This window comes from Pongo abelii, chromosome 10 (genome assembly GCF_028885655.2).
Source record: "Pongo abelii isolate AG06213 chromosome 10, NHGRI_mPonAbe1-v2.0_pri, whole genome shotgun sequence".
NCBI classification, from domain to species: domain Eukaryota; kingdom Metazoa; phylum Chordata; class Mammalia; order Primates; family Hominidae; genus Pongo; species Pongo abelii.
In genome coordinates this window covers 117,711,591-117,732,437 of record NC_071995.2, presented here as the reverse complement: position 1 = coordinate 117,732,437, position 20,847 = coordinate 117,711,591, and the positions used below count along the sequence as shown (strand labels likewise).

Here is a 20,847-nt window from a genome sequence, read left to right as displayed (position 1 = left end):
GGAGTTATACATGCAAAAAGGAAAGGGAGGAAGCTGAACTGAGCAGGAGGAGACATCAGATCCAACTGCGGACCTGACAAAGTCTCTACTAGCCAAACGGGGGGCTCTGGAATAAGCACTGCCCTTTAGAGGAGTGACCCACTGAGCAGAAATGACCAGGTCTTGTACCATCCACCACCTTTCTGAGTTATAGATTAGGGGCTGTCTTGAGAATAGCATGCCCTCAGCTCTTATCATCTTGCTCAATCATTGGCCAGGGGTTCTCCTGAGAATAGTATAACCTTGGTTTAAAAATTGAGGCAAATACTGATTAAGCAAACAGCTGGAGGTTGTCAGTTAGCCTCACTCATTGAAACTGGGCAATGGAGTCCTTTCTTGAAGGAAGATCTGAGCAGTGCATCTCCATATCTGCCACAATGGTACACAAAAATGAAATGATTGCTGCCCTGTGGAAGCCTGTAGCCTGGGAAGACAGACTCTGAGCTCTAATTACACAACAAATCTTTTAGTAATGACTATAATTTTTTTAAAGAAAGCATTCTTGTACATCGAAAACTACAAAACATTGTTATTAAAAATTAAAGAAGACCTAAAGAAATGGAAACATATCCCATTTTCATGGATTGGAACACTTCATATTGTTAAGATGGCAGTACTCACCAACCTAATCTACAGATTCAATGCAGTTGCTACCAAAATTCCAGCTGCCTGCCTTTATTGCAGAAATGGACAAGTTGGTCATAAAATTCATATGAAATTGCAAGGTACCCCAAAACAAACTTACAAAAGAAAAACAAAGTTGGAGGATGTTCATTTCCCAATTTCAAAATTGACTGCAAAGCTACAATAAGCAGAACAATGTGATGCTGGAAATGATTGACACATAGATCAAAAGTGCAGAATTGGAAGCCCAGAAATAAACCCACGTGTCTATCATCAACTGATTTTCAACAAGTGTACTAATACCATTCTATGGAAGAAAGAATAATCTTTTCAGCATACAGTGCATACGGTGCTAAGACAACCGTACGCCACATGCAAAAGAATGAAGTTAGAACCCTACCTAAGACGTATACAAAAATCAACTCAAAAATGATCAGAGACCTAAATGTAAAAGTTAACTCATAAAACTCTTACAAGGAACCATAAGTGTAAATCTTCATAACCTTGGATTAGGCAACACTTTCATATGTATGAAAACAAAAACACAAGCAACAAGAGAAAAAATAAGTAAATTGAACTTCATCAAAATTAAAAACTTTCATGCATCAAAGGATGATATTTAAAAAGTGAAAATGGGTGGCTGGGCACAGTAGTTCACACTTGTAGTCCCAGCACTTTGGGAGGCTGAGGCAGGAGGATTGCTTGAGCCCACGAGGCAGAGGATGCAGTGAGCCAAGATCATGCCACTGCACTCCAGCCTGAGTGACAGAGTGAGACACTGTCTCAAAAAAAAAAAAAAAAAATGAAAAGGCAATCCACAGAATTGCATAAAATATTTGCAAATCATGTATCTGATAAGAGTACAGTATCTAGAATATACAAGTCTTATAACTCAACAAAAACAATAACAGAAAACCAAACAACCCAATTTTAAAGTGGGAGAAGGAACTGAATAGACATTTCTCCAAAGAAGATATATAAATGGCACTAAGCACATGGAAAGATGCTTAACATCATTAGTTATTAGGCAAATGCAAATGAAAACCACAGAGATATCACTTCCCACCCACTAGGATGGCTACAATCAAAAAAAGAGGAAATTATCAACTGTTGGTGAAGATGTGGAAAAATTAGAACTCTTGTACTCAAGAAGTCAAACAAAGAACTACCATATGACACAGAAATTCCATGCCTAGCTATATACCTAAGAGAACTGGAAACATATGTTCAAACAGAAGTTTGTACACAAATGTTCACAGAAGTATTATTTATAATAGCTAAAAAGCAGAAATGCTCCAAATGTTCATCAGTGGATGAATGGATAAACAAAATGTGGTATTTCCATACAATGGAATATTATTCAGCCATAAAAAAGAATGAGGTGCCGACACATGCCACAACATGAATTAACTGTGAAAATATTTTGCTAAGTAAAAAATGCCAGTCACAAAAGGCCACGTATTATGTAATTCCATTTATATGAAATGTCCAGAATAAGCAAATCCATAGAGATAGAAAGTAGATCTGGGGAGAGCGAATGGGGAGTGACTGCTTAATGAGTACAGGATCTCTTTTTGGGGTGATGAGACTGTTCTGGAATTGGATAGCGGTGATGGTTGCAGAGCATTGTGAATATACAATAAACCACTGAATGGTATATTTTAAAATGGTTTAAAAAGTGAATTTTGTGTTATGTAGAAAAAAGTGAAGCAGAAAGAAGAGGTGCACGTGTGGTGAGAACAATCTAATAGGAGAGCCCTGCCTGGTCTGGAGCAGTCACGGAAGGCTTGAAGATAAATGGCTTTTTTTATTCTTCTCAAGGCCCATCTCCAACTTTCAGGGGTTATCTTGGCCCGACTGCTGGGGCTTTTTTGATAACACAGGTTTCCAGGGGTGGGTGATGTAGGTGAAGATTCCCGACAAGGTCATTTTCTCTCCCCAACTGAACAGAAAGAAGAAAGAGCTGGGGGAGGAGAGGAAAGTGTGCACAGGCATCACCCAGGAGGAAGACAGAGAGAGGGGACAAGAAAACATTATTTTCTTCCTTTTGTCTCCAAAGCCAGGTGACAGAGAATGGAAATGGGAAATGTAGATCAAAATGTAATTTTCCCTTACAAGCTGCGGTGAGGCCAGGGGCTGGGGGGGTGGCCTGCCCTGGGGAGCTGCTCACATGGCAATAACTCACCAGCAGCTCTGCACAAAAGCGGTGCTTATTAAAGGTCAAACGGAGCCAGCAGGGGGATAGTGGGGGAAGGGTTGATGGAAGCAATAAAGGGACACAAGAGAGACATGGGGCCATTGGGAAGGGCTGATTCTGATTAAGAATTTGTCCCAAGCAAGGCAGAGGTCAGCCATTCAAGTCAGGAGGTGATGCCCCTGACACCCACCAGGAACCCCTGGGCTGGAAAATGCTGCCTTTGTCTTTATGAACCAAGAATTTCCCTGGCCCCATGTAAAAATCAATGGTGAATCAATAAAACACTGGCTTGTATGAGAAACAATTATCGGCAAGCCAGAAAAACAGCATTGGGAGCCCTCTGCCTCTGCTCACCTGCAAGGTGGATGGGGAGGTTGCTAAACTCTCAGAGGTCAGATGACTGAGGAATGATCTAACCACCCAGGTGCTCAGGACTGGTTAATTCATCATCATCATCATCATCATCATATAACTTCTACTATCTGTCAAACATTCTGCAGAGCTCACAATCTTACAGAATTTTCTCAACAACCCACAAGTGCTGTTATTATTCTCATTTTATAGTCAGGAATACTAAGTTTTAGAGAGCTAAGTCATCTGCTCAATAGCACTTAGCTACTGAAAAGGCAGAGTTAGGGCATGACACCAATCTATCCAACCCCAAACCCTGAGCTCTCAGCTATAATAATAAACAGCCTCTCACAATAATCAAGTGACTATTGAGTGCCTACTATGTGCCTGGCCATGAATGCTTTGCTGGGATTTGGGCTGAGTCTCTTTTCCCGCCTCAGGGCCTCGGCGTTCTCACTGATCACATGGGGAGTTATCACTGATGCTCCTATCTAGGAGGGAAGCTCAGAGTATCAGGTCAAACTCAGAGCTTCATTTGGCTATCCAAATGAATATGCACTTGGAAAATGGGACCTCTGTGCACCTAAGAGGCTGTCCCTCTCACCATCTTTCCTGTCTCTGACATGCCTAGTATGTAGGACAATGCCAGAACAGACAGGCATCAGGGTTCCGAGCCAAGATCAGAACAGAACCTGGAGTGGGAAACAAAGCATGAAGGCCACAGGGTGAGGAAATGGGGATGAGAAAATGCGGTTGAACGGATGACAACCCAATACAGGCCTTAAATAGGCAGGGTCCAAACTATCAGGCCTCTGACACTTCCCTTTGAATGGATATACAACAACCCCTTGCTAATTGGTCTTGCCCCCGAGATGCTGAGGTTCTGTGTTTTTAACATGTGTACAAACACTTGGTGATATAGTTTGGATATGTGTCCCTGCCCAAGCCTCATGTTGAATTGTCATCTCCATTGCTGTAGGGGGGTCCTGGTGGGAGGTATTTGGGTCATGGAGGGGAATTCTTCATGGCTTGGTGCTGTCTTCGCGATCGTGAGTTCTCACGAGATCTGATGATTTAAAAGTGTGTGGCACCTCTCCCCCTGCCACTCTCTCTCTCTCTCTCTTGCTCCTGCTTTTGCCATGTGACGTGTCTGTTCTTCCTCCACCTTCTGCCATGGTTGAAAGCTCCCTGAGGCTTCCCTGGAAACCAGGAGATGCTAGTATGATGCTCCTTGTAAAGCCTACAGAACTATGAGCCAATTCAACCTCTTTTCTTTTCTTTCTTTCTTTCTTTTTTTTTTTTTTTTTTTTTTTTTGAGACAGAGTCTTGCCCTGTCACCCAGGTTGGAGTGCAGTGGCATAATCTTGGCTCACTGCAACCTCTGCCTCCCGGGTTCAAGCGATTCTCCTGCCACAGCCTCCTAAGTAGCTGGGATTATAGGCTCCCGCCACCACATCTGGCTAATTTTTGAATTTTGGTAGTGATGGGGCTTCACCATGTTGGCCAGGCTGGTCTCGAACTCCTGACCTCAGGTGATCCGCCCGTCTCGGCCTCCCAAAGTGCTGGGATTATAGGCATGAGCCACCATGCCCGGCCTAAACCTCTTCTCTTTATAAATTACCCAGTCTCAGGTAGTGCTTTATAGCAATGCAAGAATTGCCTAATACACTTGGGTTGCCAGTAAGCGCTGCTTGGAAATCCTGAGAAGCACCCACCTCCTCAGAGCATGGGCTGCAGAAATGTTTTCTTTTCCGAACAGTGGAAGAAAGTAATTTGGGAAGTGAAGAGGCAGTAGAGAGAATTGGGAAGTCTTTTGTCTGTGAGCATGCGTGTGTGTTACCATAAGTTTTTAAGATTAGAAAGTTCTGGAACTTTTATTCATTTTGACATTTATTTATTTATTATTTTTTTGAGACAGGAGTCTTGCTCTGTGCCCAGGCTGGCGTGCAGTGGCGAAATCTCAGCTTACTGCAACCTCTGCCTCCCAGGTTCAAGCAATTCTCCTGCCTCAGCCTCCAGAGTAGCTGGGACTGCAGGCATGTGCCACCACACTCGACTAATTTTTGTATTTTTAGTAGAGAAGGGATTTCTCCATGTTGGCCAGGCTGGTCCTGAACTCCTGACCTCAAGTGATCCACCCACCTCCGCTTCCCAAAGTGCTGGGAGCGTGAGCCACCACGCCCGGCCTATTTTGACTTTTAAATACCTGTAGGTAATACCATTTCATTTGCTTCTTCCTCACCCGGTAACATCTGTAAGTCTTGATCTTGCACACAGCAGCTTTGCTGAGGTAACAGATGCTTCTGGTGCCCAAGTCACATCCCCTCAGCTCTCCCCTGACTGGCACGCTGACACCATCCCACCTAAAGCATCTTTCCAGAACCCAGAACCTCTCTGCTTCTCTGCCTCAATGCTTTTTCTAAAGCTGCAAGAACCTGTTCGGCCTCAGGCAGGGGAAACCCCAGAAGTGCAGGGGGTTAACACCCCTGTAACTGTAATAGGTTCATTGCCCGACATGCCCAGCAAGTCAAGACAAGACACCAGGAGGCAGAAGAGAAAGAGGTTTAATTAAAGGGTCACCGAAATCTCAAATCCATCTCCTCGAGGAATTTGAGGTTAAAGTTTTTTAAGGGCTGTGGAGTGGACTGAAGTGTGGAGGCCACTGATCGGTAGAAGAATGCTGGGTGAAGTCATGGGACAGGGAGAGGAAGAAGCTGTACTCGCAGGCTGATCCCATTCAGGATCCCGTGCCTGAAAACCAGCCACACCCACCCACAAGAGCTTTGTGGGGAGATCAGAGGGAGCACTTCTTAGACCGGATCCTCAGCTTGTATGAGGCATTTGGTGTTGCTTTGGGGGTAGTCATATCCTAATCAACACTTAAGGTATCATTATTAGCAATACTGAGCTGACCAGAAGGGAGGGGCCAGGATTAAGAGAAGTCAGGCAGGTTGGGCATGGTGGCTCACACCTGTAATCCCAGCACTGTGGGAGACCAAGGTGGGCGGATTACAAGGTCAGGAGTTCGAGACAAGCCTGGCCAATATGGTGAAACCCCGTCTCTACTAAAAATACAAAAAAATTAGCCTGGCGTTGGGGTGCACGCCTGTAGTCCCAGCTACTCAGGAGGCTGAGACAGAAGAATCACTTGAACCTGGGAGGTGGAGGTTGCAGTGGGCCAAGATTGCGCCACTGCACTCCAGCCTGGGCGACAGTGGGAGATTCTGTCTCAAAAAAAAGAAGACAGGTAGGTCTCGCAGGTAACAATAGTGTACGCAGGCAAGAAATAAAGTCCAGAGAGATCACCTGAGGCAAGTAGAAGAAACACCTGGCCCTGAGACTAGGTAGGGAGCAGAGCCCAGAGGAGCCGAGGGGCAGGTGAGTCCTCCTGAGGGGTATCCTCGTCTTATCCTGCAGTTGTTCTCTGCACCCAATCAGCCTCCTGCTAATCAGCAACACCCTGCAATCAGCACCTTCAAGAAGGTTTTAAATAGACTCATTAGGTTGGTGCAAAAGTAACTGAAGTTATTACAATTGAAAAACTGCACCAATCAATATATGAACTTTAACCACAGACCACCTCAGTGGGGGCATTTTTGAGGGTTCCCAAAATGCTGGAGTCAAGACAGGAAGAAAGAATCAAATCTATGCCTGGCATACTCTTGCTGCTTGTTCTTGCTCAGCCTTCATCTCCTCCTCTTCTCATAACATCCTAACATTTTGCTTGTGCAATGGCTCTCCTCCAGCCCCAGTCAGTGCACAGCCCAATCAAGATCAGGAAACTGAGGCTCATACACAGGTGAAATAACTTGCTCAATGTCATACAGTGTGGTGAAGCCTGACTCAAATCCACGACTTCAAGGCTACAGCGGTTAACCACTCTGCAAGTCCTCCTGGTCTAAGCTGCAAGTCTAAACTGATCCTAGATTTCAGGGGAGCGTCAGCTTTGGGGTGAAGTTCAAGCAGAAACTAGGATTTGTTGGCTGACCTTTGGCCTCAGTCTTTTCTTCAATCAGCGAGAAAACACTTGCATAGCACAAGCAGGGAGAGAACTGAGTTCATTAAATCGCTAATTCTCTCCTTCCTGTGCCATCCTGAACACAGCCCCCACAGTCAGCAAAACCTGCTATCTGCTTCATCTGATCTTACTCCGTGCCACAATTTATTTTTGAAATTTTTTTCCTTGTTGGATAATGGCAACATCCAAAAGGCTCTATTGATTTCTCGACTGCAGGTTTATCAGGGCTGAGTCAGCCCAGCCCTCCACCTCCACTGGAGTCTCCATTCAGATCTTTATCTCACCTTTTCATAGCTTGAAAGACTAAGTTTAGTTAAGACCGCAGGGATGGGTCCTGAGAGTTGCATTCATAGTTATAATGAAACAAAATTAGAAACTACTTTAGATCTTAACATCCTCTGTATTCACTGTGCTGAATTACAACAGAGGAGGGAGGATGAAAATGAAGGTGAAGTTGGTACTTCAGATAAGCTTGTAGTCTTGCTGCAGCCATATAATTTGCAGGAGAGCAAAGCAGACGAAAACTTGAACTTTGCTTCGATGCAGACATCAGGCACCTAGAATAAATGCTCAGCCTCACTAGGTCTGTTCTTCATCCCCAAATGGGGGTAATATCATCTACTGTCCAAACTACATCACAGACTTATCAATAAAATTAATAGTCCTTGGTAGAAAAATACTTGCAAACAAATCATTATTATTTACATGCCCTCCAGACTCAGTCTTCATACACTGAAGGGAGTCTTAAAATCTTGCTTCCTCCAAGAACCTTTCTGTCTTTTTCATTCACTTATTCAGAAAACATTCATTGAGCAGACACTGGAGATATGAATTATTGTCACCTATCCTTATGCTCTCATAGACAACCTGCTCATTCCTCCTGTGCTAGACAATTCATACGCTCTATCTCATATCTTCTTGGCCCACCTGTCTCGCTCCAGCCATTGCTACATCACTGTTTGCAGGTGTATTTTCATAGCATTTTGCTTCCACGGCACCACATACTGCTTGCTTTCTGCTGTAGGGCTTGATCCAAGAGCCTTGCTGGTGCATATGCAAAACTGGAAATGTGATGGAGTTGACACCCCTTAGGGCAACCCTTGACCAAAGGAGGACAGGAGCTGGTGGATAAATTCTCCCCTCACCCATTCTCAGGAGGCCATTGAGATGCATTTTACACAGTTCTCAGAGGGGCTCTATTGAATATGAGCCCTAGTTGCCCACATCTTAGCTCAGTAACACACCTTTAGACTGGCTTTCCCTATTTCACTCTTCCAAGCCACCCTCCCCTGTTTCCTGGCAACTCTTCCCAACCAGTATACCTGCATGCAAGCTCTTCTCTCAAGCTCTGCCTTCAGGGGAAAATCTGAACTAAGACTCCATTTTTTCAAAGAGGTATTTCCAGTCTCTGCTAGTTAAGCAGCAGGCAACATGATCCCATCCATTCTCCCCACCCCCGGCTCTAGTTGATTGGTCCTGGAGTGAATGATTGGCAGGAGCTAAAGTCAATCAGATTTTCTCTTCCCTGAGAATTCAGAATGCAAACTATTCAATCTCTGTAGGATGTTTGAAGCAGAAGGGATTATAAAGCCTGGGCTGGGAACAACCATGTGCCCATGGAGGGGAGAAAACCAGTTTGCAAAGAGAAAGAAATGAAGATCACGGAGCTTTGGAGAGACACAAGAAAACTGCTAGGTTCCTGGTCACTTTTTGGTTTTCAGTTCAAGTGCCATAATTGGCCCACTTCCCCCTCCTATTGTTGGGTTCTCTGAGACTCTTTTATTCTTCTGATAAATATATTTTTTTCGTGCTTATACTAGCTTGAGTGAGATTCTGTTATTTGTAACCCAGTAGTTTCTAAATCAGAACATCTTATTATGCCGGGCACTCTGTTAAGTTCTGATTGTGTATCATAATGAAGAAGACACAGTCCCTGCCTTCAGAGAGTTTAGCATCTAGCTGATTAATAAAAATGAGGTAGTGCCTCAGTGTCTCACAGCATTTTCTATATGTCAGAGAGCTAATCTTTTTCATCATAGGCCTGTATATTGCTTCATTCATAATAATCATTTATTAATTCATTCATAAACATTGCAACCATTTTCTAATCCTTACCATGTATAGGGCACTGCACTAAGTGCTTTATGTGTATCAGATCTCTTCACTCTTTCCTGAAATGGTTCATTTCCTTAGTGTTAGGGATACAGCAGTAAATAAGATCATTTCAAGTTGTGATAAGTGCTGTGAAGGAAATAAATCAAGTGATGTGATATGGAGAAAGTCGCCAGGGTGGAGAGAGTAGAGAGAAAGTGTTTTAGATGGAGAAGGAAGATAGTCAGTGAGGGCCTCTGCATTTGAACCGAGAATCAAAGAATGAGAAGCATAGAGATGTGCAGAAAACCAAAGGAAGAACATTCCAGGCAGAGGGAAAGGTTAAGCGCAAAGGCCCAGAGGCAGGAATGAAATGAAGGAATAAGTGAATGACTGGACTCCAAGTAAGACAACTGCCCCTGACCCTTGAATAACATCTGTGGTTCTCAGGTACACAATGAATTTTTTTTTTTTTTTTTTTTGAGACAGATCTTGCACTGTCACCCAGGCCAGACTGCAGTAGCAAAATCAGCTCACTGCAGCCTCAATTTCCTGGGCTCAAGCAATCCTCTCACCTTGGCCTCCCAAGTATCTGGGACTACAGGCATGCATCACCAGTCTTGGCTAATTTTTTCTTATTTTTTGTAGATATGGGGTCTCACTATGTTGTCTGGGATGGTCTTGAACTCCTGGGCTCAAGCAATCCTCCTGTTTCAGCCTCCCAGAGTGCAGGGATTAGTTGTAAACCACTGCACCTGGCCCACAATGAATTTTTTAAACTCACTGCACAGTGAGTTAAAACAAACAAAACAAAACAAAGAACAAAACAAACAAAAAAACCCACCCAACCCTAAACCTACATTTAGGCTACTAGTGCTGGCTAGTAGCTAGCTGTTTTAAAGTAAATAGGCTAGGGGAGTAGCCTAAACATGCGTATGTTTTAAGAACAGTTTAAAAAGCTGTTTTCAGCAGTTTAAAAACATGGGTATTTTTTGAAACAGTGACTTTTTAAAACATACTCATGTTTAAGCTACTCCTCTAGAGATTTAGATTCTATCAGTCTAGGTGGAACACAATTATCTTTTTTTTTTTTTTAAGTTCCCAGCAATTCTGATACAAAGAGAGGGTGGAGAACAACTATACTTGATGGAAATTAGTACAGTAGAATTTAAATTAAAAGGAAGCAAGCAACAGGGAAATGTGACAGCTGGGCATCTCCCAAATCTGGGTTCAATTCCTTGGTTCCTGAGGCCACAGTCTGTATCCAGGCAACAGTCTCCCAAATGTGGAATTGTGGAGACTGAGTGAAAGGATGTGGACGCACCCCAACAAGGAAGTGCTTCATTATAAGGAACTTTGTCAGTGTTACCACACCCTCCCCAGGCTGGGTCAGGCCCCCACTTCTCTGCTCCTCCGCCCCCTTGTTTTCCCCACTAAAGCATTTATCACATGGTGTGATATATGCCATTCCATGAAGGCAAAAACTGTCTTCTTCCTCGTGGCATCCTATGTATCTCTCAGGCCTCCACTTAGATGCTGCTTCCTCCAAGAAACCATGCTTGACTTCACCCTAAGATGGTTTAGGTGCCTCTATTGGGAATTCTTTATTATAGAAATTATTGCCCTATTTTTAAACTGTATTTACATATGTCTCTGACAATAGTCTGGGAACTCTTCAAGTTTGCTATTGTACTCATTATCTATTTCACTGAAGAAAAATGGATCTGGCCAGGTGTGGTGGCTCATGCCTGTAATCCCAGCACTTTGGGAGGCCAAGGCAGGCAGATCACGATGTCAAGAGATCGAGACCATCCTGGCCAACATGGTGAAACCCCGTTTCTACCAAAAATACAAAAACACTTAGCTGGGCGTGGTGATGTGCACCTGTATTCCCAGCTACTCGGGAGGCTGAGGCAGGAGAATCACTTGAACCCGGGAGGCGGAGGTTGCAGTGAGCCAAGATCGTGCCACTGCATTCCAGCCTTGTGACAGAGCAAGACTCCATAAAAAAAAAAAAAAAAAGAAAAAGAAAAAGTAAGAAAGAAAAAAAAGAAAAATGGACCTGCTCTCATGGAGCTTATGTCACCATGGTGGGAGGACAGGCAATACGCCCACAGTGTGTCAGGTAAGTGCCCTTGGTGTGATGGGAAGACATGGAGGCCATTGGATGGTTCTGAACAGAGGCATGATGTGACATCACCTTGCTTTTGAAAGCATCACTGGGGACTCTGTTAAGAAGAGAGCATGGGGGACTTGGCACGGTGACTCACATCTGTAATCCCAGCACTTTAGGAGGTGGAGGTGAGCAAATCCCTTGAGGTCAGGAGCTCAAGATCAGCCTGGGCAACATGGTGAAACCCCATCTCTACTGAAAATACAAAAATTAGCAGGCGTGGTGGTATATGCTTGTAGTCCCAGCTACTTGGGAGGCTGAGGCATGAGAATTACTTGAACCCAGAAGGCAGAGGTTGCAGTGAGCCAAGATTGCACCACTGCACTCCAGCCTGGGCGACAGAGTGAGACTCTGTCTGAAAGGAGGAGGAGGAGGAGGAGGAGAAAGAGGAGGAGGAGGAGAAGGGAGAGGAGGAGAAGGAAAAGGAGAAGGAGAAGGAGAAGGCAGCATGGGGAAGCAAGGGAGAGTGCTAGAAGAGCATGGGTTAACCAGGTGAGAGAGCTGGTAGTTTGGATGAAGCAGTAGCAGCAGGGATGGTGAGGACCGGTCAGATTCTGGATAAGTTTTTTAATGGCTTTGCCTAGGTAGAATTGGCATATTCATAAACTGCACATACTTGAGAATACAACTTGATGTTTTGATATATGTGTATACCTGAGAAACTACCACAATCCAGTTAATGAACATACCTACCTCCCAAATGTCTCCTGTGCCCCTTTGAAATCCTGCCTGTCTCTGCCCATCACCAGGCAATCCACGATGTGCTTTCTGTCACTAGAGATTAAGTTCTAGAATTTTCTATAAATAGCATCATGCAACACTCTTTCATGTCCAGCTTTTTCCCTAAGCACAATTATTTTGAGATTCACTCATGTTGTTCATGTACCAATCATTTGTTCCTTTTTATTCCCGAGCAGTATCCACTGTATGGAGGTATGACATTTGTTTATCCATTTACCTGTTGATGGACATTTGGGTTATTTTTCATATTCTTGATATATTTTGAAGGCAGTGCTGAAAGAATTTGCTGGTACATAGGCCGTAACATCTTGCAGAAAGAGCAGAGTCATGGATAACTCTGAACTTCTTATTTTAACAACTGAGAAGATGGAGTTGACAATTACTGAAGTGGAGGACACAGCCGGCTAGAATGAAACACCTCAAACATCCAGCACATTGCCTGGCACACGGTGAGCATTCTATTGATATCTGTCAAAGAAAGAATAAGGGCAGAGAGAACAAAAGGAGGTATACATTCAGTTTTGGATGCTGGCACTTCAAATCCTAAGCTTCAGGCCAAGCTTCATGTATTCTCTCCCTTTATCCACATCCCCCTCACACTCCTGAAACCCAGGCAGTCATCATCACAAAGAGATTTCTTGGGCACAAAAGAGGTAGAAGGCAGATTCAATTAGAGCAGGATCCCTTGTTCTCAAATGGCCTCCGGTCCAGGAAGCATTGTTTTCACCCCAGCATGGGGCTGAATGCACAACTCTCCTCTTTGGTTTCTGAACAATAAGCTTCCAAATTACTCTCCGCCTGGCAGATCTACTTGAGATCTATGAGCCTCTGAGAAGTCCCCTCCTTCTCCTCCATCCACCCTGTACTTCCCAAATGCTCCAACATCACTAACTGATGCTTCACCAGAGCCGGACACTAAGGTGCACTGTTATTAAAAGGCACACACATCAATTATTTCAATAGCAAAAAGATATAAAAAGGCAATACACAAATGAATAAATACAAATGGCCAATAAATGTAAAGAAGGGAGGTGCCCAGACTCACTAGCACTCAAATGAAAATTTCTACAATCTTGAGACAACATACTTTTCCTGTCAAATTGGCATAATTAAAACAAATGCAAATAAATTGACATTGGCAATAGTGTGAGGACATAGACAGAAATGTACTTTGCTAGTGGAAGTGCAAATTGGTACAACCATTCTGAAGGAAGTTTAAAAAGTGGCCATAGTCTTTGATCCAAAAATTCTGCATCTAGAAGTCTGTCCTATTTGAATTGTTAGGGATGTCTGTAAAGATATCCATGCCATCATTATCAATAATAGAAAATGTCACTAACAACCTTAACATGTTGTAATGTAAGAAAACACAAACTCTGTTTTCTCTTACTGTACTACCACCACATAATCAGTATAATACTTCTGATACCAGATATGTGGATTTTTATCCTTACACGTCAAGTAAGCAATCAATTCTACAAGGGACACCAGCTGGGTGTCTTCTAATTCAATTCTGACACTATCTACCTGGAGATAGTATCTGATCCCATAGGTTGAGGGCTCAGTTCCACAAGACTGCCTCCAACTTCAGATGCCAATTTCAAGTGCTGGATTGCTACCTATGCTTCTGACCAATCAGCTGTAAATCAGAGTTTCTACGACCCTCTCCCTTGGGTTCAATTAATTTGCTAAGATGGCTCACAGAACTCAGGAAAACATTTACTTATGTTTACTGGTTTATTATAAAGGATATTACAAAGGATACAGATGAACAGCCAGATAGAAGAGACGCATAGGAGCAAGGTGTGTATGAAGGGGCATGGGACTCCCATGCCCTCTCCAGGCACTCTAGCTTCTGGAAACCTTTGTTAATCTCTCTGGAAGCTCTCTAAGTCCTCTCTTTTTGTTTTTTTATGGAAGCTTCTTCACGTAGACACGATTGATTAAATCCCTGCCCATTGGCGATCAGCCCCTCTCCCCTCTCCCCTCTCCAGAGGTTAGGGAGTGGGGCTGAAAAGTCCTAACCCTCTAATCCTGCCTTGGTCTTCTCTGCGAGCACCTGCCATCCCCACCAATCTATTAGCGTAACCAAAAGGCACTCATCTCTTTGAAGATTGCAATGATTTTAGGAGTTGTATGCCAAGAAAGGGAAAACAGAACAAAGACCAAATATATATTTCACAATACCACAACATGTAAAGAAATTATGACACTGCCCATCAACAGAATAGATAAATGCATTGTGTATATTCATACAATGACTTACACAGCAATAAACATGAATAGACTAGAACTGTATGCAACAATATGGGGGAATCTTTCAACATAACGAGTGAAAGAAGAAAACAATAATACACAGATTACAATTCTATCATATAAAGTTCAAAAATAGGAAAATTAAACTATTTTTTAATGATGCAAACACAGGTGGTTAGACTCTAAGGGAAAACAATAAAGCGATTTCAGTTAAAGGCAAGATATTAGTTGTCTCCAGGGAAAAGAAAGGAGAGAGGAAGGAAATACGGGGAGCTTCTGAGGTCTTGGCAATATCTTCTTTTTTGTCCAGAGTGGTAGTTACATGGGTGCTCAGATTGCTCTGATTCTTTATGCTGTGTCTTCTGACCTCTGGTTCTTTCATTGCTAACCAAGATCAGAGAATGAGATTCTTTCCTTCAAAGTTATGAAGGAAACATCTCTGAATTTACTAAAATTCAGCATCAGCGAGGGGGAGAAATAGCTGATACAGCTTGCTAAATTTCTGCTCTTTAAACTAATTAGTTAAATAAAAATGTGTGTGAGTTGGGGAAGTGATGGAGGAGGGAAAGCAAAGGCCAGATAAGCAGGGGTCACAGATTCAGCCCCCAATACATGTAGCTTCTGTTAGGTGCTACACACTGATCTGGACATTGAAATAGAGTAAGAAGTGATCACATCTGGCCTTAAGGAAGTCACAGTGCAAGGTAGGTGGCAGGATAGCAGTGAAATGAGTCATTTCTGGGAGATGAGAGAAAGATTCGAGGCCAGAGAGGGGAAAAAAAAAAAGAAACGAGGGTGTTTTTTCTCTGACCCGCTATTTATATTCTACCCCTATTCAGCAGCAGTTAGAAACTATCTGGTATTCAGAAGGAAAGAACTGCTTCTTCCTTCCTTGTGGGCTTAAGTTCAAGCAAATGTCAGTGCATCTAGTGCCCTTGCCTAGGAAATAACAAGACTGCAAATCCACATGAACAACTGGGTTCTCCCGGGTCAAAAGGAGATGATGAGAGTGGAGCTCAAGAATTCTTCATGTTAAAAGATATTCTAGCATTAAATTCAGAAGCTAAAGTGCTTATTTGTAATTATTGTTAATTAAAACAACAACAGTAACAGCAATAATAAGGATGACTCTGAAATTTACTGAAGTATTAAACAGACCAGATGTTTAAAGTGCATTATTTTGTTGTATAATCTAATAGGTAGTATTTTAATATTATTAAAATTCCAACGGGAAAATGGAGAAACAGAGAAGTTAACTCACTGGACCAAGGGCACACAGCTGGTTGGTGGCAGAGTTTGTGTTAGAACCAGATCTGCCTGACTCCTAAGCACTATACTAGGAGGTATCATATGCATATACTGTTGTGACATAGGTCCAGCCTCCAAGAGGGGCCCTTAGCTATTTTGTACTGCTCTGCTTACTCCAGAAGCATTGACTTTGAGGGTAAGGGAATCTCCAGACCAAGAAGTGCAGGATGGCAAGGAAGAATTGGGATGATGTTGAATTGTTTTTGTGACTTTTCTCTAACAGTGCTCATGGTTCTTGGAGGGATGACCAAGCATCCTGAGGTACCGGTGATAGGTGACTGCATTCCTGATGTAAGTTTGATTCATATCTTAGTTTCCACTCTCTCCTCTCATGCTGGCCGGGGTCCTGGACCTTGAAATTGCTGAGGGGGAGGGAGAAGAGCTGGGGAGAAAAGTCTTTGGGCTCCATCGAGTCACTGGAGGAGGGGTTAAATTAGATGTGGCAATTAATTAAGATCTTTAAATACTTCCCACTAGCAGCAGGAGGAATCAGGGAAAGGGCAAATTCCATACCACTGGGTATTTCCTTCACCCCATGGGTCAGTGATGAGATTTCTGCTGTCTTCCCTCAAATCACCTCCTCAGGCTACACCACTGTGAATCCATGGCTCATTCTTATGCTTCTGAGAGTGGTGAGATCATTGTCAGTGGCCTATAGGGAAGTGAATGAGACTGAGGACAAAGATTAAGAGAATACAGAGACTTGGGAAGGTTGTGAGGGAAAAGAGTAAAGTCATACAAGAGTTCCATGAATGATTCTGATAACGACAACCATTTGTTAAAGACTCAATACATACCAAGCTCTATGCTTACTGCTTTATTCCTATTATCTCATTAACTTCTCACAAGAAACCTATGAAGCAGGTACAATTATTAGCTCCATTTAACAGATTAAGAAATTGAGGTTTATGGAGTTAAAGTGATGTTCTTAAGATACATAATTGGTAAGCTGTGGTTTTGGAATCTGAACCCTGGTCTAACTTTTTCCAATTGTTCATGCTCTTAGCATTACAAGATACTGCTTCTCAACTCAGAACAGTAGTTCTGAAATGAATTTAGTAGATCTCAGACATTTAAAAATGAAATAGATGAGAAGAGGAGGGGAGGGGAGAAGGGAGGAATTATCAGAGTGCATTGGATGTAATGAAATGTGAAACAAATATCAAACCAATATAAGCATTTATCTCCCACCGTGTGTGTGTGTGTGCACACATGCATCACCAGTTTTGCCATGTAAAATGTATTTTACATGGTCAAATTGCTTTGAGAAACACTGCTCTAAGCTCTTAGTGTCTTCATTCTTTCAACAAAGTTCCAAATAGATGCAAGGTGCTGTCCAAGGTGCTGCCCAAAATACCAAAAACACAGGTATTAATGCATGAGCCCTGTCCCAAAGAAATCAAAGTCCAGCAGAGGAGACAGACTTAAAGAATGCCATATGCAAAGCCCTATGATGGAGGAAGCTCAGGGGGCTGAAAGAAAAGCTGAAGGCAGGTTAGGAGGAGGACAACTCTCAGGAAAAGCTTTGCAGTGGAGGGCCTCCACAAGCTGAGTCCTGAGGTTGTCGAAGCACATAGATGATGAGGTTCCTGGAAGAGAACATTGCTCTATCATCCACATAGTAAATGAGAAGTAAGAGTGCATCCCCATATTTGCTTCATGATAATGACAGAGGATAATTATTGAACACTTACTATATGCCCCACTTTACAATCACAACAATCATACAAGGAGGGTCCAGGATGATCATCTCCAATTTATAGATGAGGAAATTGGGCTTCAATGAGGTGAAGTCATGTGCTCAAGATATCGTAGCTGAAAAAGTCAGGGACCGAATATATAGTTAAGCAGGTCACTCCAATATGCATGTTCTCAGTCACTGCTATATTCTTCCTCTCTAACCATATCAATAAAGAGTTTAGAAAGGGAGGAGAAAAAGCAAGAGGGACATTAAAGGAATGGGGTAGAGGTCAGAGGATCTTGAGGTCATGACTTTATATACATAAGCCCAACAAGCCTGGGAGGTAGGTACAATGATAATTCCACTGTACAGATAAAGACAGTGAGGCTCAGAGTGACAGGGTGATATCCTTCTCAGCAGCCACATCCATGTAAAACCTGGTCCTGGGTCTGCACTGCCCAGGCTCCTGACTTCCTAATCCAGAGTTTGGGAAACCCTCTTCCCCCTCAGGCCTTTGTGGGGAAGCCTCCCCTGCTAGCCTAGCTGATGAGGCATCCTATCCCTGCCTGGGAAATGTGGGAGCCATGCACCAGTAGCCCCGAGCCCCAGAGGAGACGAGACTTCTAATTAGATGACTGTGTTCTGGTGTCTGCCCAGACTCTAGCAGACAAATGGAGATGAGGTGAGAATCCCAAATCACTCTGTCTTTTAGGGCCTCTGAGGGTGGTGCCCCAGTAAGATGGCATTTCTGAAAAGTGGTGATGGGGCCTGGCTCTGGGATAGGAGAACAAAGAATGTCTGCAGGAGGGAAGGAGAGCTGGAAATGGAGTGTGGTAAAGACTTGATCCTTTCCCTCCCCACAAGGGAAAAAACAGAGATGAGCATTCATTGTCCTGGTTTTGAGTCTTAGGAAAGGTTAGCATCAAGAATTACCTTTGTCAATTGGGAAGAGCCCAGCATTTGGGCAGAGAAGACAGGCTTTGAAGTCTTATTTCCTCTCCTAGCAGGTATGTGCATCCTCTTCCATAAAATGGATGTAAAAATTGCCACACCTAGCCCTGATATAGAGTTCAGGGTGTGCCAGATTTTGTTCTAAAGTGCCACTTTTCATAATCCATTAGTTTAATCCTCAAAACAATTCTTCGAGGTAAATATGTCCATTATCCCCATTTTACAGATGAGGAGACTGCGACTCAGTAGTAATTTAGGTTATAAATGGAAGAGACAGGGTTTGAACCCCAAATGTAGGTCCTTAGCTGCTATTTTATGCCACCAAAAGAAAGAAATACATTATTGTAGATGGCACTGCTTACTGAGCACATTCCATACCCCTGTGCTCTCATTTAATCCCCCTGATATTGGTCTCATCGGCCCCATTTTACACATGGGCCAACTCTAGGGCTTGGTGAGCTGTAGTAATGTGTATACAGTCCTACAGAGGGCAGGATATAATCACAGCTCAGGCTGATTCCCAAGCCCAGATACCTAACCACCACACTGGTGGGCCCCCTTTCTGGCTAATCCTAAAAATCACCCGGAAGAGTGCTAAACATTCAGATTCCATTCGCATAGGTTTCTGGAGTAGGTCTTAGGAACGTGTATGTTTAAAGTATACCCAAGGGGTTTCTAATTATAAGTCACTTACAAAATTACATAAAATAATACAGAAATGTGTTGGTAAACTGCAAAGTGACACAAAAATGATATGAAGTATCATAATAATAATAACACATATCCTTAGTATTAATTAATGACAAGCCATGGTAAGTGTGTGCAAAGTTCTAATGAAGGTGATATCTGAAAAATGGAAGAAACACTTCCTGACCTCAAGAAGGTAGAAGTTTATCAATTAAGATGAAGGGTGATTTGTTTGTTTATTTGTTTCTTTTTCAGGAGTGAGTTGCTAATAGAACATGCCAAGAAATAATAAGCTAATCCATGCTACTGCCAGCATAGAAAGCTGGTGGGCTTTTAATTACCTGTGTTCACAGAACAAAAGGAAGCTACAGTGTGTTTGAATTCCTTGAATCCATTCTGTCAGAGGGTGGGGAAAGGAGCTGAAAATATTCTAACCAGCAGAGAAGGCAGCTGTATCACACTATGGGTGCAGTGTCTGGGCACGGAAGCGGGAGGTTCTATCAGAAATGCGATAGAGCCAGCAAAAGAATATTATTGGACTTCCTAGCTCTCTGTGTATAGAAATCACCCAATTGTCATCAACATAAAAACAAGCACACACTGCAAGCAGCCTAGTACTAACTCAAATTGAACCCTATCTACTTAGCTAGGGTTATGCTTATGATGTTCAGGACAACAATGACTTAGCATTCTTACAAACAAACATTTCTCTCTCTCCTTCCATTGCTCAATTTTTAATACTGTTTGCTCATGTTTTCTTTCACTCCTCTGTGATTCATTGAAAACCAAATTAAAACAAAAAATTATCTTTGCCCCTGGTCCTCTCTGGGCGCCCTGTTTATTTCTAACCCTGGCAAACCTTTTTAAAAGTACCTAGTGGTTTTCCCAGGATCCACTGATATTTTGCATCTGAAGATCCAAGAGAAGGGTTTAGGAAGTCTGCATTTTTTTAAAAAAGACAGGGTCTCGCTTTGTTGCCCATGCTGATCTCGAACTCATGGGCTCAAACCATCCTCCTGCCTCAGCTTCCCAAAGTGCTGGGATTACAGGCGTGAGCTGCTGCACCCAGCTCAGGAAAGCTGTATTTTTAACAAGACCCCCCAGTTGAATTTTATGTGTAGACAAATTTGAGAGACACAGGGAACATCATCAGACTCATTCATTCATTCATTCATTCATTCATTCAGCAACTATTTGCAGAGCACCTACTATGTGGCAGGGTCAAACTAAGACCAAGAGATATACTGATGAACAAAACCAGACAAGGTTCCCATCCTCATGGAGCCTAGAGTCAAACAGGAACAATGGAAGTATCATGGACAGTGCAAGAAATGTTTAAGGTCAAATTACGTGGGAGCTGGAAAAGGGAAAATCAGGGAGTTATGCTGGTCAGCCTAATTCAGACTGGAGGTGGACGACCAGGTGAGGTTATCACCAGATGCAGCATTTTAATTAAAAGTTTAGAAGTAAACAAGGAAGAGAACGAGGCTAGGGTGAGAATCTAGGTGAGAAGGGAAGAAAGAGCTCCAAGGAGGGGAATAGCACATGTGAAGCCCCTAAGACAAGAGGCAGAGATGCCCCAAGGAACAGAAGGCAGGCAGGTGGGGCTGCAGTATTTTGACCAATGTATCACAAAATCAGCATTTTGATCAATGTGTCACAAATTCAGAGTGGAGTGGATGCAGGGCCAGGTCCGCATGTGTCAGGAGTTTAGATTTGACCCTAAGACA

General features: G+C 43.0%; 1 long non-coding RNA gene across 1 annotated transcript; it reads left to right on the top strand.

Moving 5' to 3' along the window:
* Nucleotides 1-3,867: 3,867 nt before the first annotated feature.
* Nucleotides 3,868-19,936, top strand: LOC129049251 (uncharacterized). Its single transcript, XR_008512188.1, has 4 exons — nucleotides 3,868-3,936; nucleotides 12,502-12,683; nucleotides 16,022-16,089; nucleotides 19,373-19,936. It is a non-coding gene; the product is annotated as an uncharacterized LOC129049251 (long non-coding RNA).
* The last annotated feature ends 911 nt before the right edge of the window (nucleotides 19,937-20,847 follow it).